The 21,588-nt window shown below is 35.2% G+C and overlaps 1 long non-coding RNA gene across 2 annotated transcripts in view; it reads left to right on the plus strand.

Moving 5' to 3' along the window:
• LOC141499733 (uncharacterized) overlaps positions 1–21,588 on the plus strand; it is a 44,292-nt gene that overhangs the window by 18,528 nt on the left and 4,176 nt on the right. Inside the window, exons 1-3 of one of the 2 annotated variants that reach the window (XR_012471747.1) lie at positions 346–419; positions 3,689–3,812; positions 15,393–15,476. This is a non-coding gene — a long non-coding RNA (uncharacterized LOC141499733). Of the gene's footprint in view, positions 1–345; positions 420–3,688; positions 3,813–15,392; positions 15,477–21,588 lie in introns of those variants that run through there. The other variant, XR_012471748.1, reaches the window with a different exon arrangement.

Below are 21,588 nucleotides of genomic sequence, written 5' to 3' on the forward strand. Positions count from 1 at the left end.
TCTTCTTTGTGTCTTGACAGTGTACCATAAAAGCTTTTTTGGTACTAGCATTCTTTTTTGTTTGATTCTTAGTCCAGTCTTCCTGCCTTTGCTCTCTGTATCTCTGGACAAAGTGGCCAAGCTGTTTTCAGTCTTTTTCTATCCTTTTGGGTCTTCTTGTTTTCTCAGGGTATTGAGTACTATGTTATTCTAGGATCTCAAAAGGCTCATCAAGATGGGGACCTGAAAACTTTCCCCAATCTGTTTGCCCAGAGCATTCTGATTCAAAAGGAAGTATGAAGCTTGTCCTTTGGATCTGAGCAACAGAATTCTGGGTTTGCCCCATTGGATCTCTAGTAGAATGTTGCTAGACTAAGCCATTGTCAACTAATAAGAAAGCTCTGCAGGTTTAGAGTGAGAGAACTACAGATTGCCTGTTGGTATGGGATTTCTTTCCTAATGATTTTGCTGAAGGTGTTAGGGCTAAGATCAGAATCTGAGATGCTATTTCACTTTCTATTGTCCTAGAGACAATAGAGAGCCATTGAAAATGTTAAATGAGGTGACATGGTTAGATACTCGATAGAATTATTGAGTGAAGGCTGTATAGAGGGAAGAGACTAAGGACTAAATAAAAAACATCAAAAGTAGTAGGCACTTCAATTTAAGATATTAGGTTGTTTTTTAAAGATTTTCATTGACAGTGATTTAGTAAGAAGTGAGAGAATTCTTTCACAATATGACTAATATGAAAATATATTAAACATGATTGTACATGTACATGTTTTGCCAGGCTGTTCACTGCCATAGGGGAAGAGGGGGGGAAGGGGGTAGACAAATGTGGAACACATAAATTTGCAAATGGATAAATGTTGAAAAATTACCTTTGCATGTAATTAGAAAAATAAAATAAAATTTCAATAAAAAATGAGGAAAATATGGGAAGGTTATATACTTTTGAATAAGGCTATTTTATGTAAAATATACTGTAATGTATTTTTTCATCAAATAATTGTTTCAAATTTTTTATGGACTTAAACTTACCTGCCCCCCCCCCATTCCCATACTGTTGGTTATTCTCATTGAAATAATTTTTACTGATCAAACTAACAAATAACTATTTTATGAGCTAGAAAAAAGTTACAAAATTCATTGGAGCAACAAAAGTTCAAGAATAGCAAGGGAACTGATGAAAAAAATGTTAAGGAAGGTGACCTAGTTCTACTAGATATAAAGCTGTATTATAAAGTGAGAGTTATCAAAACTGCCTGGTACTGGTAAAGAAATAGAGTAATGGATTGGTGGATTAGGAAAGGTTCAAAAGAAACCACAGTAAATGACTACAGCAATGTACTCTTTGACAAACCCAAAGACATCAGCTTCTGGGATAAGAACTCACTTTTTGACAAAAATTGTTGGGGAAAACTGGAAAATATTATGGCAAAAACTAGGCATAGACCTATATCTCACACCCTATACCAAAATAAGGTCAAAATGGATACAGGATTTATACATAAAGGGTGACACTATAGTTAAATTAATAGATCAAGCAATACTCTATGAAATCTATGGAAAGGGGATACATTTATGACTAAACAAGAATTAGAGCACATTATAAACTGCAAAATGAATGATTTTGACTATTTAAAAGTTTTTGCATTGATCAATTCTGCCCACATTAGAGGGGAAAGCAGAAAGCTGGGAAATAATTTTCACAACTAGGAGTTCTGATAAATGTCTCATTTCTAAAATATATAGAGAATTGAATGAAATTAAGGTTACAAATCATTCCCCAGTTTATAAATGGTCAAAGGATATAAATAGATAGTATTCAAATGCAGAAATTAAAGCTATAATCACATGATAAAATGCTCAAAATCATTATTGATTAGAGAATGGCAAATTAAAACAACTATGGGGTATCTCCTCATACCTATCAAGATTGGCCAAGATGAGAAAAGGGAAAATGATGAATGTTGGAGAGCTTATGGAAAGAATGGAACATTGATTCATTGCTGGTGGAGTTGTGAATGGATCCAACCATTCTAGAGAACAATATGGAGCTATGCCCAAAGAGCAATAAAACTGTTAATACCCCTTGAAACAACAATTCTGATTCTAGATTTATATCCAGAAGAAATTATAAAAAAATGGGAAAAGTCCCACATGTGCCAAAATATTCATAGCAGTTCTTTTTTGAAATGGCCAAGAATTGGAATTTGAGAGGAATGGCTAAACAAGTTATGGTACATGAATGCTATGGAATATAATTGTTCTATAAGAAATCATAAATGGTCAGACTCTAGAGAAGCATGGAATGAGTTACAGTTACACTCATACTGAGTGAAGGAAGAAGAACCAAGAGAACAATGCACACCTTAACATTGTGAGATGATCAATCTTTTTTTTTAACTTTTAAAGATTTTATTTGAGTTTTGAATTTTACAATTTTTCTCCCAATCTTACTTCCCTCCCCCACTCCCCCCCCAGAAAGCAATCTGTCAGTCTTTATTTTTGTTTCCATGTTGTACATTGATCCAAATTGAGTGTGATGAGAGAGAAATCACATCCTTAAGAAAGAAAATAAAAGTATAAGAAATAAGATCAGACAATAAGATATCTGTTTTTTTTCCTAAGTGAAAGAGAATAGTCCTTGAAATTTGTTCAAACTCCATGGCTCTTTATCTGGATACAGATGGTATTCTCTATTGCAGACAGCCCAAAATTGTCCCTGGTTGTTGTACTGATGGAACAAGCAAGTCCATCAAGGTTGAATGTCACCCCCATGTTGCTGTTAGGGTGTACAGTGTTTTTCTGGTTCTGCTCATCTCACTCAGCATCAGTTCACATAAATCCATCCAGGCTTCCCTGAATTCCTGTCCCTCCTTGTTTCTAATAGAACAATAGTGTCCCATGACATACATATACCACAGCTTGCTAAGCCATTCCCCATTTGAAGGACATTTACTTGATTTCCAATTCTTTGCCATCTATAACAGGGCTGATATGAATATTTTTGTACAAGTGATGTTCTTACTTCTTTTCAGAGATGATCAATCTTGATGGAAGCATCTCCTCTCAGAAGTTCAGAGAGCTAGGCCAATTGTATTAGACTGGCTATGGACAATGTTATCCCCATCTAGAAGAAGAAAAACCAAATCAAAACAAAATTCTCCAGAATCTGATGAACGTTTCATAAAAATTATTTCTTATCTATCTCTTACCCTAATCCTAATTCCTCATCCCAAAATGACTAATCTGTAAACATTTTTATCAAAAATTTTAAAAAATCTTATAATTCTCTTCTGTAATTGGGCAGTGTAGGAGAATGAATAATGGGTCAACTTTGTATCAGACAGATGTGAGTTCAAGTCTTATTTCTGACATATACATTGCCCTTGTGATCATAGTTGAGTCATTTATTTTTTTAATTCTTTTTATTTTAGGCAATAAGGTTAAGTGACTTGCCCAAGGTCACACAGCTAGGCAATTATTAAGTGTCTGAGGTCAGATTTGAACTAGGTCCTTTTGACTCCAGGGTTAGTGCTCTATCGACTGTGCCACCTAGCTGTCCCAGATGAGTCATTTAATTTCCAGGTTCCTAAGGCAGTGATGTGCTTGTAAACATTGAGCAACTAGATTATACTGACACATTTTTAACTTTAATCTGCATTATTTACACTTTTTTTCATCACTTTGTTAAACCTAGAAAACCAACAAAACAAATCAAACCCTGATTTGGAATATTTGCTGATTTCTGACACAAGATTGCTCACACTGAAATGTAGCAATGACAGTTGGTAGAAACTGACTTTGGGACATCCTGGCCTCAGGTAACTCTCTAAGATAACTCATTGGTCTGCATTGCTTTTACTACATGGAGGTAGTTTTACTACCTGGAGGTACCCACATCAATGAAATCAAAAGATCAGAATAACAGAAATAATTCTATGTTATTGGTAATATAATTAGATAAGTGATATTAGCAAATTTAAGGTCTTTTGTAATTTATACCTGACTTTAATGAGTTATACAGGTCTTCATGCATATATGTTTTAAGAAAATGTAATAAAATATGGTCAAGGATAAATTAAACTGTTCCATTTTCAGGCAGTCAGGTAAGTCATATTTTTTGAGGACATACTTTGCTATTAATATTTATTGTTCGATAATTGACTATGTTTAAATTATAAAACTTGACAATTATATGACTTTAATGAAGGATCTATTTGACCTAGATAAATCATATAAAAGTGGCAAGAAATAGAGTGAATTTCTTCCCCCCCAAACTACTTTCTAACAGATCTAAAAAAATACTTAAGACTGAATCCTGACCAGAAAATTCAAGAAAATTCATAATGAGTCATTTTCCCCAGCATGATTGGCACAGAGAAATAGAGAAAGATCTGTAGACATGAGGGAATGAGTTGGGCCAGGAGCTCACCATGTGGAACTTTCCAGCACAAGGGTAAAGCTATGCACTAGGACAAGGGGAGACACTCATACCAGAATACTATAGTAGTAATTGCAAAATCCAGGGCAAACTGAGCAGCATATCTGTGCCCAGAGGTAGCATTCTGGAATAGGGAGCATAAAACCTTCCTCAACCGACAAACTCCTAGAAAATTAGAATGAAGCAAATAAGAGATAAGGATCTATAAAACAATAAATTTTAAAACAATGAAATAACTGAAAAAAATAGAAGTAAATTAAGGTTTCTCATAGCAGAAAGAACTGATCTAGAAAATGGGTCAGAGAAAAATTAAAATCAATCAGACTCCTGAATGCCCTAGGAATGTTTTCTCAGACCCTCACCTCACCCCAAAATGTCATAAATCTTAAAACTGCCTCCATCACTTAGGACCAGAGGACAAAGTAGAAATAGAATCCATTGATACTTCTTGATGGAAAGTGTGAAATAGTATCTTTTAGGAACATCATAGACAAAATCTAGAATTTAAGAAAAAAATACTGCAAGCTGATGAAATTTGCTACCCACATCCTCTTAGAGAGGTGAAGGAGTCCAGAATTTATAAAGATATAGCTAGATATACATATATAGCATATGTGTGTATGTATAGATATGACCAATGTGGAAATTTTTTTTTGCAGGACTATACATGTTTGTAACAAGCACTTTGTTCTTTCATTACTGCTTGGTGGGGAGGGAGTTGAATTGGGAAGGAAAATAATGTGAATTTTTGCTGATTGAAAAAATGAACAATTTTTAAGAACCTCCCAAAGTCCCAAAATAAATTACATGAAAAAATATTTTGATTTAAAGAGAAAATCACACTTTAGAAATTATTTTTATTTGTCTGTTTAGGAAATTATGATCTCAAGAGAGCTAAGTCTTAGAAATATTTTTACAATAATGTTCTTTATTCTTTGAGAGACAAACTTGCTCTGTTGTGTTTTAAGTGGGTAGAGTTATTGTCTTCAACTTCTGGCTAAGATATTTTGAGAAATGCTGAGGCTATGAGGAAACAGATGTTTTGAATTTGTTTCATTGAGTTTTCTTTACTGCCAAAATGTGGCTCTTGGCTGTACTTGCTAAAGGTATAAGTTAATTGATTTTAGTTGCCTTTCAACTAAATTAAATAATTTACAAACTGTATCTTTTTAGGAATAAGTTGAATCATGTGCACTTTCAGAAGTCTCCTCTGGCATTGATTTTTTAACTCTATAAACCTGAGCTTGGTTGACTTCTAACTAGCAATTTTTCCTATTTTCTTGGGACAAGATACTAATAGGCATCAGTTCAGAAAGCATTTTTAGGGTGAGAGTATGAATGGCTAACTAGATGCATTATCCTTATCAAACATTGTTGAATGCCTAATGGCTAGCTTATCCTTTATTCATAACCTATTCATTTGACTCAGACCAGCTGCAGTCAGATTCTCAGGTGAATGTTGAAGAGGTGGGAGACAAAGATGGAAAGTTCTCCATTTATTAAACCAAATACAAGTGCTTAAATATCCTCCCCAATCCCTGGTCCACTCCCACTCCTGTGTCACTCTCCAATCTACCAGTAAAATAATACTCCTGTGCTAGAGGACACCAGGTGATAAAAGTTTACTTCCTCAGGCTAGTACTCCTACACACAAGAGTCCCTTACAAAACATTAAAAAAAAATGAATTTTTAAAGATATATGAGGACCAGGTAGGAAAAGACACTTATAAAGACATATTCTTGAGATATTTTGTATAAAATAAATTTCTCTTATTCAAATGAGGTCCTGTTGAGAGGAGAGTATTTTTATTATTTTGTAGATATACAGTGGATCTCTGTTATTAGCATGAGAGAAGCTTCCAAGATCCTAAAAATAAGTAACAAGAAATCTAAAACCATCAACTAAGCAAAAGATTTGCTTTTCCTATTTAAATGGGAGTAGCTACAAATAATATCCTAGTTAATTCAAAACTTTATCCCTACCATGCAATTGAGTAATTAGATCTGTTTTTCAGGATATTCCCTAATATTTAATCTTCTAAGGTTTGGGTTCTAAAAGAGCAATTAAAGAACAAATAAACTCAGTTACATATAACAAATATGTATGTATATATATATATATACATACACATGTGAATGTGTGTGTATACACAATTAAATGTGAATGCATGAATATATAAATACACTCATGTATATATTATACATATTTGTATATGTGCTTGTATATGGGACTTTTCATTCCTTTTTTTTTTAAGTTTTTGCAAGGCAATGGGGTTAAGTGATTTGCCCAAGTTCACGCAGGTAGGTGATTATTAAGTGTCTGAGGCTGCATTTGAACTTAGCTCCTCCTGACTCCAGGGCCAGGGCTCTATCTACTGCACCACCTAGCTGCCCCTTTGTTTCTTCTTTTCTTAATTGGCATTGGTTGGATGTTAAGCTATTATCTTAATTGCCTAATAATAGATAGGACTTTGAGGACCTGTGATGCAATGGAAAGAACACTACTACTCTTTGTTAGTTGTAAGAACTTAGATAAATCACTTCTCCCAGGTTCAGCTTTCTCATTTATAAAATGAAAGAAGAGAACTAGCTGTTCCTTATTCTCTGCAAAATAAAAAATTCTATTAAATATTTTTTAACCCAAGGGTTGCTAACCTGAGGTCTATGAACTTGTTTTTAAAAATATTTTTATATTTAACATGATTTTTTCCTTTGTAATCCTAAGTATTTTATGCATTTAAAAATATTATTTTGAGAGGGAATTCTCAGGTTTCACCAAAAATGCCAAAAGAGGCTAAGACAAAAAAAAAGTTTAGAATCCTTAAGCTTTGTGCATATTTCTAATAGCCTCAATTGGAATGTAGGAAATATCTTCCAAACTAGTTTTTCCATGTGAAACTTATTGTGTACCCAATTAAACTCAGCATTTGTTAATTTTTTTTTAACCCTGCAGCAGTTTTCAGGGTTCTTTGTTGGGTGTTAGGTTTCTAGAAGAGACAATTTAGATAAGACATGAGATCTGTGCTCTTTGAACTTTCAAAAAATGTGGTCATTAAATATAACGCAAGTACATAAAGGATTTATAAACAAGGTGCCAGGAAGGTTAAGCGGAGTCTAGTCATAATAAATGGAGGGAGGACCAAGGAGACCTATAAGAGAAGGTGAAAGAGTTTGACTTTAGTTGACAGGTATCTAGAAATTCAATAGTTAAAAGGGGTTTGGCAGAAATATTGAGCAATGGCAGAAAAGTGTAGGGAGGTAACATGGATTTACTTTAACTTGAGAGGAACCAATTAATAAGCATTTAATAAGCACGTTCTATACGCTAAGCACCAAAGTATGGTGAAGTAAGGCTGGAGGAGTGAGCTGGGGTCTTGAATATTAGGATATGGAATTTTCATTTTTTTTCAGTCATCAATAGGAAGTCGCTGAAGATGTTTGACCAAAAGACTAACATAAGATCTTTGCAAGAGGAAGATTCCTTTGGCAGCGTTAGGAAGGGGCTAGGGAAGGGGAAGATGTGTAAGAAAGCTATGGCATACTTTTGTATGAGTGAAATTTGTAAGAGTGAAATTTCCAAAAGAGACTATGGACTTGAAGAGAATGGGAAGTATTTAGAACTTCTGAGGGGGTATGAAATGAGAAAAAGAATACAATAGGATTTGCTGAGTAGCAACAAATCCCTAATGAGGTGAAACACCACAAATTTATATGGGGCAAAATCAGCTATAAACTTTGACCTTTTATCAGTTTCACTCTATAATTTGTCATTTTTTGCATAAGATATGACAGCAAAACATTTGTTTCCAAGGTATCAGAGCTTTATAGCTAAAAGTCACCTAAGAAGTTATGTAGACCAATTGCCTCGCTTTGATGACTTTGCCAAGGACACTTAGCTAGCACTAGCAGAGGTAGGATTTGAATCTAAGTCCCATTTAGTTTCCATAAATCACAACATAATTTTTATCAGACTTCTAGGATTAAGGATGATAAGACAAGTGAAGTTTCAGAGTAAGTCCCCCCCCCCAAAAAAAAACCTCTTGGATCTATTTTTAGTGCATATTTTATTTATATTTCTGTTTAAATGTCTTTATTTTCATCTTAGTCAACTGACATTTGTAAGAAAGTTGGCTACTCTAAACACTACTCTAAAGCAGTTTTTAAAAAAAAACAAAACTGAATTCAGAATTCTGTCAATTTATTTTCTTTTCTGGTCACAATTGGGATTAGGTGACCTGGGCAGAGTCACACACAGCTAGAAAGTGTCTGAGGCTGGTTTTGACTCAATTCTAATACACTTTCCATTACATTACCCAGTTACCCTAATTCTGGCAATGTTTAGTACATTTTTTCCCCAAATTTGGAATTTCCTTATTGTTATAAAGAAAGAGTAAATTTTTTTGCCATTACATGTCATCATTGCTATGAATCCATATTTTCATAATACTAAGAGACATATAATTTTTATTAGAATTAATCTCATAAAATTGTCACTGTCTTGATTGATCATTTGATGATAACTATAGTCAAAAGGATGCCTCTTTAGGCATTTTCACTCAGAATTGAGATGTTTACATGCCAAACACTTGGCACATTTATGATCCTAAATTCAAGTTTTGATAGATAATAGATATAAAATGTAGAATCTTGGCATATATTTAATAATAATAATATAATAATAACTGTTACTTAAAATTTGATAAACTTTTGATGAACATTATTCTATCTCATTCTCACAAAAATCCTAGGAGGTAAGTATTACAGATATTATTTTCATTTTATAGATAAGGAAATTGAGGTCAGAGTAGGTAACTTGCCTATTCAACATAGCTAATTAGTATTAGAAGTGGGATTCAGACCCTGGGCTTTCTGTCTCCAAATCCAGTGCTCCATCCAATTTGCCAAACAATGGTCCTTAATTAAAGAAGCACTGGGGTATCTTACCCAATACCTTTATTTAAATTATCCAGATAGAACAGGAATTCTGAAACAGTAGTCCAGTAATGGAGCAACTAACTGGTGTAATAGAGTGCCAGGTCTAGAGTCAGGATGACTTGTCTTCCTGAATTAAAATCTGACCTTAAATATTTACTGTGTGATCCTGGGACAGTCATTTACCCCATTTGCCTCAGTTTCCTTATCTATAAAGTGAGCTGGACAAGGAAATGGCAAACTATTCTGGTATCTTTGCCAAGACCCCACATTGCATGTGGAGTGGAACACTACTGAAATGACTTACCAGCAATGTCAGTGAAGTACTTGGTAGAATCTGCCTCATAAGGTCTATGGTACAAATCAGAAGCCTGTTTAGGCTATCATCATCTCTTTTAATCTGGCAGAAATTCTCAGATATCTCTATACTTCTGGACCAGAGAACCAAGGGATATAACGCTTTGCTGAAAATATAGATGTAAAAGTAATAATTTGAACATGTTTTAATATAATTGTTTCAGTTCAATGATTATGTCACCTAATAGTAGATGAAAAATGTGGTGGTGCCTTCCTCACCATTCTCTTAGTGGGGAGAGAAGAGACTCCAGTTGTGATAGAAGTCAAGCAGTGATCAACCAAAATTTGCTCTTCAGTATTTCTCTGGGGCACCATGGAGAGCAGGAGGCATATTCCTGGCCCAAAGAGAAAACTCAGTTTATCTGAATGAGAGTAGAAGAAAATCAGCAAAATTTCTGAAAAATTAACAAAACTTCCAACAAAAACAAACATGATTTGGAAATGGTATGAGTGTTATTTAGACTCCTCTAGCAAGACCTTAATTAACTAGAATTTTTGGAGAATGGAATGACCTAGCTAATGGATTTCTCTTTTTTGTAAGGGGAGGGGGGAAGAAGAATAAACTAAAGGTTAAATATTACTCCAATGGCTTTAGTCAAAAATATGGCATTTACAATTTTAATCTTTCCATGATTCAGAATTTTGTATTGATTCAGAATTGTCATTATAAAAACTAATTCTTAGTATGAAGTACTATAGATTTAGAAAGAGGTTGAATTAGATGGAAATGATTGCATAATAGCCTGTGAGAATCTCTGTGAGAATTTTCCTATACTAATCTTTAAAAAACTCCAATTTATATAGTACTTAAAGATGTTTTTAAAAATATTGATATCCTTTTTTTAGCATCACCTTTATTTTTGAATAGTCCCTTCCCTTCTCTTCCCACCCCTCTCCAATCTCCCTCCCAATCCTTTCCTATCTATCTCCCATCTCTCTCCCATCTCTTCCCTCTCCCTTATCCCCCCCCCCCCCTTCTTCTCCTTTCCTTCTCCATCTCTCTTCCCTTTCCCTCATGGATATAGTACAAGAATGAAAGTCAAGTGAATCCAACCTCAGCAACTTAATTGCTGTGTGATTAGGTAAGACATATAATGGCTCTGAGCCTCACTTTACAAATAAAGAAAATGGTGTTGGGAGCCAAGATGGTGACAGGAGAAGAGGCTCTCTTAGGTGCTCTCTCTATAATGTTTCAAAACTCATAAAATAAGGACTCTAAATTTTTGAGAAACAGAACCCACAGAGGGATCCAGTGAGGTAGTTCTTCAGTCCAAGGTAACCTGAAAAATAGTGGAAAGGCTCTGCTCCACGGGGTTAGAGGGGCAGCCCACCAGAGTGAAGGAACTTCAGCCTCATGGAGGCAGCCCCAGGGCACCTGGGAGCCACAGCTCATGGCAGCGGGGTCAGTTTCCTGACCTACACCCTAGGGCTCACTGGGTACAACTTGGAAGATCAGTGGAGGACCTCTGCCAGAGCAAGTGTGTGAAACCCAGCCCTCAGGGCACTCAGCGAGCAGTGTGGCCTGCAGCCCAGATCCAGGAAATGGAAGTAAGCAGAGCTGGTAAGCAGGAGCCGCAGGCAAATGAACCTTGAGTGCCCAGCATACCCAAGGTAGGGGAGTGGAGACAGGTGTTCAAGGTCTGTCCTCTGTACCTGGAACAGGACTCTGGGCTCTGACTACATTCAAATCCTAATCACAAACTAGGCCCCTCATAGAACAGCAGCCCCCACCCCCCATCTCAGCCCCATGGCAAAGGGGTGCGCTTGTGGTCATTCACAGACCAGGAGGGAAGACAGAGATTCACACACTGAGATCCTTGTGGGATCTCAAAAGCTCAGGAAGCACCCCCAAAACCAGGCACAGGCTGGGGAAATGAGTAAACAGAGAAAAAAGAGGAACACCATTGAGAAATACATTGTCTTTGATCCCAAGAAGGATCAAAACACTCAATCTGAAGATGAGGAAGTCCAAGCTCCTGCATCAAAAGACTGCAAGTAAAACAGAAATTGGGATCAGGCTATGACAGAGCTCAAAAAAGATTTTGAAAATCAAATGAGGGAGATAGAAGAAAAATTGGGAGAAGAAATGAAAGAGATACAGGAAAAACATGAGAAAGAAGTCAACAGCTTAGTCACCAAAAAAATGCTGAAGAAAATAACATGTTAAAAACCAGCATAGGTCAAATAGATAAAACAGTTCAAATAGTTATTGAGAAGAACTGGCCAGATAGAAAAAAAATAAAAAATCTCTGTGAGGAAAACAAATCCTTCAGATGTAGAATGGAACTAAAGGAAGCTGCTGATTTTACGAGAAGTCGGGACACAATACTTCAAAAGCAAAAGAATGAAAAATTAGAAGAAAGTGTGAAACATCTCATTGAAAAAATAACTGATCTGGAAAACAGATTCAGAAAAGATAATTTAAAAATTATTGGGATACCTGAAAGTCATGATCAGGAAAAGAGCTGTGACATAATTTTAAAAGAATTCCTACAGGAAAATTGCCCAGATATCCTAGAAGCAGGGGGCAAAATAGAAATTGAGAGAATCCACTGATCTCCAGAAAGAGATAAAAAAAAAAACCAACCCCCAGGAATATTATAGCCAAGTTCCAGAACTCCTAAGTCAAAGAGAAAATATTACAAGCAGCCAGGAGGACACAATTCAAATATTGTGGAGCTGCAGTCAGGATCACACAGGACTACATTAAAGGCTTCTAGGGCTTGGAGTATAATATTCCAGAAGACAAAAGAACTCGGAATGCAACTGAGAATCAACTACCCAGCAAAACTGAATGTCCTCTTCCAGGGAAAAAGATGGACTTTCAATGAACCAAGGAAATTTCAATGTTCCTGTTAAAATGACCAGAGCTGAACAGAAAGTTTGATCTTCAGGTACAGGACTCAGGTAAAGCATAGAGAGTGGAGGAGAAGGGTAAAATATGAGGGACTTAGTGATGATGAACTACATGTATTCCTGCATAGAAAAATGGTACTGATAATACTCATAAGAAACTTCTCATTTAATAGAGCAGGTCGAAGGAGCTTTTATAGATGAAGCACAGGAACGAGCTGAATTTGAAGATATAGTGTAAAAATGGAGTCAATGGCTAAAAGGGAAATGTAATGGGAGTAAGAGAAAGGAGAAGTGGAATAGATTAAGATATTTCATATAATAATATTTTTTATTGCAATGAGCTATTGCAATGATATGGAAGGGGGGAAGATGAGGAGGAATGAGGGAACCTTTGCTCTCATCAGAGGTGGCTCAGAGAGAAAACAGCATATATACTCAATGAGGTATAGACATCTAGAGTAAGAAAGAAAGAAGGGGACAGGGGGAAGGGGGGATGTGAGTGATGGTGGAGAGGGTGGACCACAGGGGAGAGTGGCCAGATATAACACATTTTCTTTTTTACTTCTTTCAAGGGGTTGGGATCAGATGGCCTGTCTGGTACCACAGGGCCAGGTGGTTGCTGATCCTTAGGGGTGGCATGTGGGCTTGGGGCCTCTTGGCCCAAGGGCCAGTGATCAGTCTGCTGCCCCACTCAGCTATCCTACAGCACATTTAAGAAGAGGGACAGAGTGAAAGGAGAGAGAAAATATAGTATATGGTAATGGGGAAGTACAAATGGAGAGAGTTGCGATCAGCAATGGCAACAGTGGAAAAATATGGAAGTAACTTTTGTGATGGACTTATCATAAAGAATGTGATCCACCCATGACAAAGCTGGTGGTGTTGGAACATAGACTGAAGCACATTTTTTATTATTGTTATTATTTTTTGTGGGGGGGGCTTACAGGGCAAGTGGGGTTAGGTGGCTTGCCTGGGGCCACACAGCTGGGTGATTGTTGGGTGTCTGGGTCAGTATTTGAGCCTGGGTGCTCCTGATTCCAGGGCTGGTGCTCTATCCACTGTGCCACCTAGCCGCCACTACTATTATTATTATTGCTATTTTACTTTATTTTTAATTTTTTTTGGTTTTTGCAGGACCATGAGGTTGGGTGGCTTGCCCAGGGTCACATAGCTGGGTGATTGTTGGATGTCTGGGGCCGGATTTGAGCTAGGGTACTCCTGACTCCAGGGCCCATGCTCTGTCCACTGTGCCACCTAGCTGCTCCTATTATTATTATTTTTTAATTTTAATTTTAATTTTTTTCTCTTTACTTTATTGCTCATGAGAGTCTATATTTTTGGGGGGAGGCTGTATTGTGTTTACTCTTAAACAAGAATATTTTAGCAATGTATAAAAAAATCATTTGTGCAAAAATAAAAATAAATAAATAAATAATATTAAATTGCAACTGCAAAAAAAAAAGAAAATGGTTTTAACAATACCTACCACATTGGATAGATCAAAGGAGATGATCTACATAAAGTGTTTTGCATACAGTAAAGCTCTATATGACTCTCAACTATCATTACTTAGAAGTAATTATGGATCTGAGATCTGGGGCAAATCTGGAGTATCCTGATGTAAGGCTTTGATGAGGAGGGGAGATGGGATTCTCTCTCTTCAGATATACAACTCTATAAACAGAATTCATATTCTGTTAACCATTTCTAACACTGAAGTTGGAGTTTCTGTGCAAGTCAAAAGATTTGACCAGGAGGTTAGTGGTTGTTTTCCAGCCACTCCCTTTCTTCATTGAAGAATAGGCCAAAATTTTGTAATGTTATTGGCCTGCCTACTTCAAACTCCTGACTCCTTGCTATATGATCCCTAAAGGCACTATAAATAAAACTGAATTCTGACATTATTAACCTTATAGCAGTTCTACTATCTGGTCTGCATATGCTTTGGGAATTCCATGAATGAATGAATGACTTTTTAGACCCTACATAAGGCCTAAATATTTTTCAATTTTACAATAGATTTTTTTTCTGGTTTTGGAATTATTTCATGCAGACTTTCTCTCTGTGACTTGGCTGGATCAGAACATTGTAATAAAACACAATTCTTTGGAGACTGACTAGAAGAAGCTGGGAACATTAATAATTCTCTTTTTATTCTTGGCAAGCATTTTGTGGCACTAAAGCAGAGCAAAAATCTTGAAATTTTCAGAAGAACTTGGTTCCTGTTCATCTCAGCCTGACCCTGTTTGGGGGTGGTAGACAGTGACATAGCTCATTAGATCCTAAGTTTAGAGCTACATAGTCCTGTGGAAGACATTTAGCCTTATCCTCTCATTTTACAGAAGCAGCATAGAAGCACATAGACAACACAATTATATAGATTGTCAGAGCCAAATGAGATTTGAACCCAAGTCTGATTCTAAATCCATCAACTTTTTTGTTAGCTATACCAAGTGGCAGGTCTTGATGATTAGTTAAATTTTTCTCACTTAATTTATTAAACATTCTAAAAACTAATTATACTATTTTCTTCCCCTTATATCAGTTTCACATCAAAAAAGTATTTTAAACAAATGAGATGATGGTGTGACCACACATTTATCTTTATCTTAATCAGTGCTATCTAAACACGAATTGTCATTAATTCTAAATTATTTCTGAAAATTGTAAAAGCTGATTTTTTAAAGTGTTGAGTAAGTCTGTATGTAAACATTTTTGCATTAGTTCATAACTCTGATTTCAACAATAATGAGAAAATTGTCTCTCCAATTGCCAATCTTGGCAACTCTTCTTTTATTTATATACTCTAATTTAGAAAGCATCTTGGGACATTGAGAGGTCAAGGGACTTTCCTAGGAGAGCACAGCCAGGATGCGTCAGAGGTGGAACAGCTTTGAAGGTATCTGTCCACCTACTTTCCATGCAACTTCTCAATAAAGTCCTTTGAATAAATGTATTTCTATTTTAAGACTTAAAGAAAAGCCCAACATCCTGTTTTTGAATTTTTTTTCTTATTTGCCAAGTAGAGAAACACATTTTTTCATCTCACAGACCAAAACTAGTCCAGGAATCTGTTTTATCTCCTACTGTACCAGAACAATGATGTGCTCTGCACACCAGCTGAGTGTGTCATAAACATCCAAGGGATAATTGACAAAGAACAAAATCTTCAAGTTTTTGAGTTGTTCCCTTTGCTTAAATTAGAGTAAGAAAGGGAAATGTACCTTTTAAGTTTGAAGCTTTTTTTCCTTATAGTATGGCTTTTCAAATTAAAATTGTCATGGTCAAGTAGCAGTACCAAAATTTTTAATGTAGATGTTCTTTCAAACTTCTCAGAAGTTTATGTGTGTTGATGAAAATATAGAGAATCCAAAGGACATATTCTTCCCACTTATAGTCCCCTCTTAACTATTCACGGTCTAATTATTCAATATGTGAATTACTTAGCTATCTTTGTATCCTGCTTCCTGCTCATTATTGTGACTATTATATGTGCTAAGAGAAGAAAAATCCAAATTAGTTAAAATTATCTCTTGGCAGCATTGGGAGGAGGGTGAAATTATTGACTGAGAGGAAGTTACATTGCCTAAAGGGTTGTTTCGAAATTATGGTCCTTGAGTGTCTCTAGGAGAGGCTTGCATTCAATGCTTCATCATGTTCTGGGAAGAACACCATATTAATCTCATAAAATTTTAATTCCCCCAAAGTTTTAGTAACTACATTAAAAAAGTTCTGAGTCTTAATGCCAGAATTAAATACTTCTCACTAAACTTTGCTGCCATTGTCTGACTCTGAATTGTACTTAAAAATTTTGCCTTGCTCTTTCAGTCTCATTCAATGAGAATAGCATATCCAAGGATGACCAATGCTTCTACTATTGCACACTACTAATACTGCTATCACTTAATTTAGACTTTAAAGTTTGCAAAGCTGTATACATACATTCATATGTGATCTTTCCACAACTGTTTAAGGTAGGTGTAATTATTAACCAATTTTACCTATCAGACAATTGAGGCTGAGATGAAACTTGAGGCCAAAGTCATTTATTATTTGAGGCAGATTTTGAATTTGAGTCTTTATTACTACAAGTCCAAACACTTTATCTAATAAGTGTCACCCAGTTGCCTCTTGACTACACATTTCCCCTATGCTGCTCCTATTCTATGATAGGAATCTTTGATTTCTCTCCTTTTTTTACCCATTCCTCCCAGACATTCAAATGTTCTATAACTTCAACCTCAGTGATGGTTCTTGATTCAGTTCTCCATTTCTACATATATAACTCTGGTTGAGTACCTCTCACGTGAGCCTTCAAACTCTTCCTACTCCAATTCTACCCACAAATAAAGTAAGTAAACCATGTCATTCCCTCCTCAAAAAAACCCTTCAGTGACTACCCATTATCTATTGAATAAAGTTCAAATTCTTCTATTCCTTATTTCTAAGGCCATCCACAATTTGCCCCAGTTTACTTTTCTACCTATCTCCTTTTAATTTGCATTTTCATGTTATTTATGGCATATGAATATGCAAGTGATCAGCATGGAATTTCTGGATCGAGAGATCTTTTATTGACTTAATATTTATGTTCTGGAGAATTGCTTGAAACATAGAGTAAAATATTTTCCCAAGGTTTGTGATAAAGCTAACAAATCAAGAAGATTTGGATCCAAGTTTTTCCTGGCTCTAACCCTGACTTTCTACCTCTCTACCACCACACAGTCTCTATTTTTTTTTAGGTTTTTGCAAGGCAATGGGTTAAGTGGCTTGCCCAAGGCTACACAGATAGATAATTATATTAAGAGTCTGAGGTCAAATTTGAACGCAGGTACTCCTGACTCCAGGGCCACAGCTCTATCCACTGTGCCACCTAGCCACCTCCAGTCTCTATTTTAATCTTAAAACTTTTATTAGTCATTATTTACACTTTTTTTCCTAGATAGTAAGATCTGTGAATATAGAGATTTCTTCTTCTCTGAAGCACCCAGAACAATAGATACCAAATAATTTTTTAATGAATTGCTTACATTATTATTTTAAAAGCACATCTCAGGGTTCCAAATTTCACCTATCTCCAAAATCTCATCCAGTCAGTGCTAATAGCATGACTCTGAACAAAATCAATAGAATTCTAAATGTGTATTCTGAGTCATTCCTCTCACCAAAACAAATATACACAATTTACAAAACAAATACTTTAAGTTTTGTCTCTTTACACAAATGTATGTTTCATCCTGCATCTTGAATTCCTGATCTTTTTTTCCCTAGAGGTGAGTAACCCACTGATCAAAGTTTCAAAGTCTTTCAAAGTTACTTGACTGGGGCGGCTAGGTGGCGTAATGGATAAAGCACCAGCCCTGGAGTCAGGAGTACCTGGGTTCAAATCCTGTTTCAGACACTTAATAATTACCTAGCTGTGTGGCCTTGGGCAAGCCACTTAACCCCATTTGCCTTGAGAAAACCTAAAAAAAAATTAAAGTAAAAAAAATAAAAGCAAAGTTACTTGACTTTACAATGTTTTTGTCATTGTATAAATTGTTTTCCAAGTTCTGCTCACTTCATTCTGCATCACTTCATACAGATCTTACAAGTTTATCTAGTCATCCCTTCATCATTTCTAATGACCCAATAATATTACATTACATTCATATTCATTAATTTGTTTAGCTGTTCCCCAACTGTGATTATTCTCTTAGCTTTCATATCTTTTCAACAAAAAAGAGCTATTATAAATATTTTAGTCCATATGGCCCTTCTCTTCTTTCTTCGAACTCTTTGAGGTACCAACATAGTAGCAATATCACTGGGCAAAAAATTTTGCACAGTTCAATTGCTTGGGGGCAAAGTCTCACTAACCATGCATTGATGTATCTGCTTTCCCACAGCCCCTTCAGCATTTGTCACTTTTATTTTGATCAACTTTGCCAATTTGAGGCATGTGAGGTAGCATTGTTTTCTTGCACAATTCTCTAAAAATTAGTGATTTGGAACATTTTTTTCACATGTTTATTGATAGCTTGAATTTCTTCCTTTGAAAACTACTAGCTCATATCTGAGCTCCTATTTCTTTACCACCTTAGCTCACCACCTTCTTTTTAATGAAGCAATTGATTAAAAACAAGCAAACAAAAAAAAAACCCCTCAGGAATAGAAGTCAGAACTCTAGCTCTTAATATCAACTTTGTACTTACTAGTCATGTAATCTTGGACACTTCACTCAGACCTCAGTTTGCTTCATCTTCAAGGACTTGAAGAGCTTTGAGTTGTTTATTGGCTTTACCATTATGTAGCTTCTACAATGTTTAATCAAGATGACCTTTTAGACCTTCTGCTTTGACTTTAGTATTCTCCTTTTCATGTTCTGGCTCTTTTCTCCTCACCTTACCTTTCATATAAATGCATGTATATAATATTTGTTTTTTCATTTCCTTCTACCGGTATACCTCACATTAATTTACAAAAATGAATTTACACAGAAGTTAAATGAGGGGGTTTGCATTCTCTTGAAAGGATGCTTTAAGAGACTCCTTTAAAGAGCAAGTTTTCCCTGTTTGTGTATAAAGTGATCATTTAAGTAAATCTTTAATTAAACACTAACTTTTTTTTACTAAAAGTTCTTTTTTCATTTTTTTATTACTTAATGCAACAAAAATATATTTAAAAAAAGAAAAAATATATTAAGGAAGTAGGTATTGGTTGAGATTCTTCAGTTTCTTCTAACATTTGTTTCCCTTTATTCTAATAGTGCCTTCCATTGATTTCCATACAGATAATTTTTTATTATAATATAGTGTGATTTGATTTAAAAAGTGAATACTTTCCTTTTTTTTGGTTTTTGTTCATGAATTCTAATTAAGATTTTGATTACTGAGATTCAAAAGGCAGTACAGTTGGATAGAATGTTGGCCTGGAGTCAGAAAGATAAGTTCAAATCTGGTCTCAGATGCTAGTTTTATGACTCTGAACAAGTTACTTCAATGCTGGCTGCCTCAGTTTCTTTTTTTATAAAAAAGGACATAATAGCATCTGTCACTCAGGATTATTGTGAGGGTCAAATGAGATAATATCTATAAAACACTTAGCAAAACTTAAAAGTGCTACATAAATGTCAGTTACTATTATTGTTAAAAGTTACAATAATCTTCGTCATCAGTTTCTTTTCATTTTTGCCACTAAAACCTCCTTCCTTCCACTTTTGAAGAAAAAAGAATGAATTTAACTGTCTGGAATATGTATAACTAAGCTGCTTGTTTTTAAGCCCAAGAGACTTATGTAATTTTACATGGCAACATGTGCTAAAACTTTTGGAGGGTGGAGATTAAATGAAGAAACAAACATTTGTTCAAGCCTCAAAAGTGTGCTCTCCACTTTTCAAAAGAGCAATTTGTGAGCAAAACATATTCCAAGCCAATTTGGTCACTGTAGGATTCATAAGTGCACCCATTGGTCAGATTCTTCTCCACCCCAGACCTAAAGCTTATAAATATCTTGTTTAAGTCATTGATTTAAGCATTCATTCCTTTCCAATATGGCTTTCATAGATGACATCTTTATGTAACCGAATTCTTCTCCTCTTCTTTCTCCCTCCTGCACTTTGGGCTTTCTTCCAGTTCCTGATGTTTTATATTGTAAATAAGTCCTTAAAAATAGCTTCTTATGTCTGAATTCAGGTTATTTTGGAGATCAGTTCTTTCAAAACAAATCTTGAGAATCAAGAGTATTTTTTTCCTTAAGGTTAAAATAATGCTTTCGGTATATTTTTCAATCTAATATCTGAATATCTGGAGCTTAAATAATATCTTAGTATAATTCAGTAACTTACATAAATTTTTACTGATTCATATAAATATTAAACTCCCCACCCCCAATTCTGCCTCCGGAGAAGATGCAAAAATATCTACATGTCTACTAAAGTCATTGATTTGAGCTATTGGATGCAATAATATGCATTTAAAAACGTGTATAGCCATTAGAGCTCATTTTTGTTTATGTTTATGAAATCAGCATCACTTGTTATACCAGGTTATTTTCATAGGTGCTTATTAAATTAGGATATATTTCTTATGGATGAACTAGACTGCTACTAAAATATTTATGAAATTTCTTAAGAATCATTTCTTTTCCTAAGCAAAACTCTTCCATGTATTTTGATTCCAATCTCTATCACTACAGCAAGCTGCCTTTCATATTGTAATATTTCTTTTTAATAAGTTTCTTTAGATTAGCTTATCTAGAAGACCTCATCTAGGTTTTAGGATTGGTCTATCCCAACTATTCTTTAAATGATACTAAGAAATTAAAGATGGGTTAATGATAAGCAGAAGCAGTATGATTATTGAGATTGAGATGGGATACCTTTAGCAACTGATCAACAAGGCAGCATTTTAGGAATATAAATCAAACTGAAATATTTTTCCCTTCAGTTATGGACTGGGACTGGGAATGTGTAGACCTGGGCTAAAGTACTAAAGTAAAAGGTCTGCCTTTAGCTAGCCCTTAAGCCAGTCACCCAATCACCCTTAAATGTGTAGTGCTTCACAATGAAAGGGGTCTCATTAGTTGGTTTCTAAGGTCTCTTATAGTTCTTTGTCTATGTAACTGGTACAATTGTACTCTGGAATATAAGCTTGAAACATAATTTTGTGACAGCCTTGGGATTGTCCTATTGCTTAATAAATACTTGTTGATCCATTGATGATTCATTATTCCTGTTTCCTTGGTTTGAACTCATCTATGGTTAAAACTTATGAGGGCTTTTGGGTCCCTATAGAAAGTGTTTCAGAAGCCCCTTCTACATTCATAAAATACTACTTGGTTGGTTGAATGTCTAAGTATTTGTTTCCTGTTAAAACGGAACTCAAATAATTACAAATTGATGAGACAGGAATGACTGCATCAATTGATAAGCATTGATGATTTTGCCCGATCTCTTCAAAACCTTCAAGTCTATCTCTGTCATACTGAAACAGATGGACCCCAAACTAAACAATGACCTAACAAAATTCTAA

Source organism: Macrotis lagotis, chromosome X (genome assembly GCF_037893015.1).
Source record: "Macrotis lagotis isolate mMagLag1 chromosome X, bilby.v1.9.chrom.fasta, whole genome shotgun sequence".
NCBI lineage: Eukaryota > Metazoa > Chordata > Mammalia > Peramelemorphia > Peramelidae > Macrotis > Macrotis lagotis.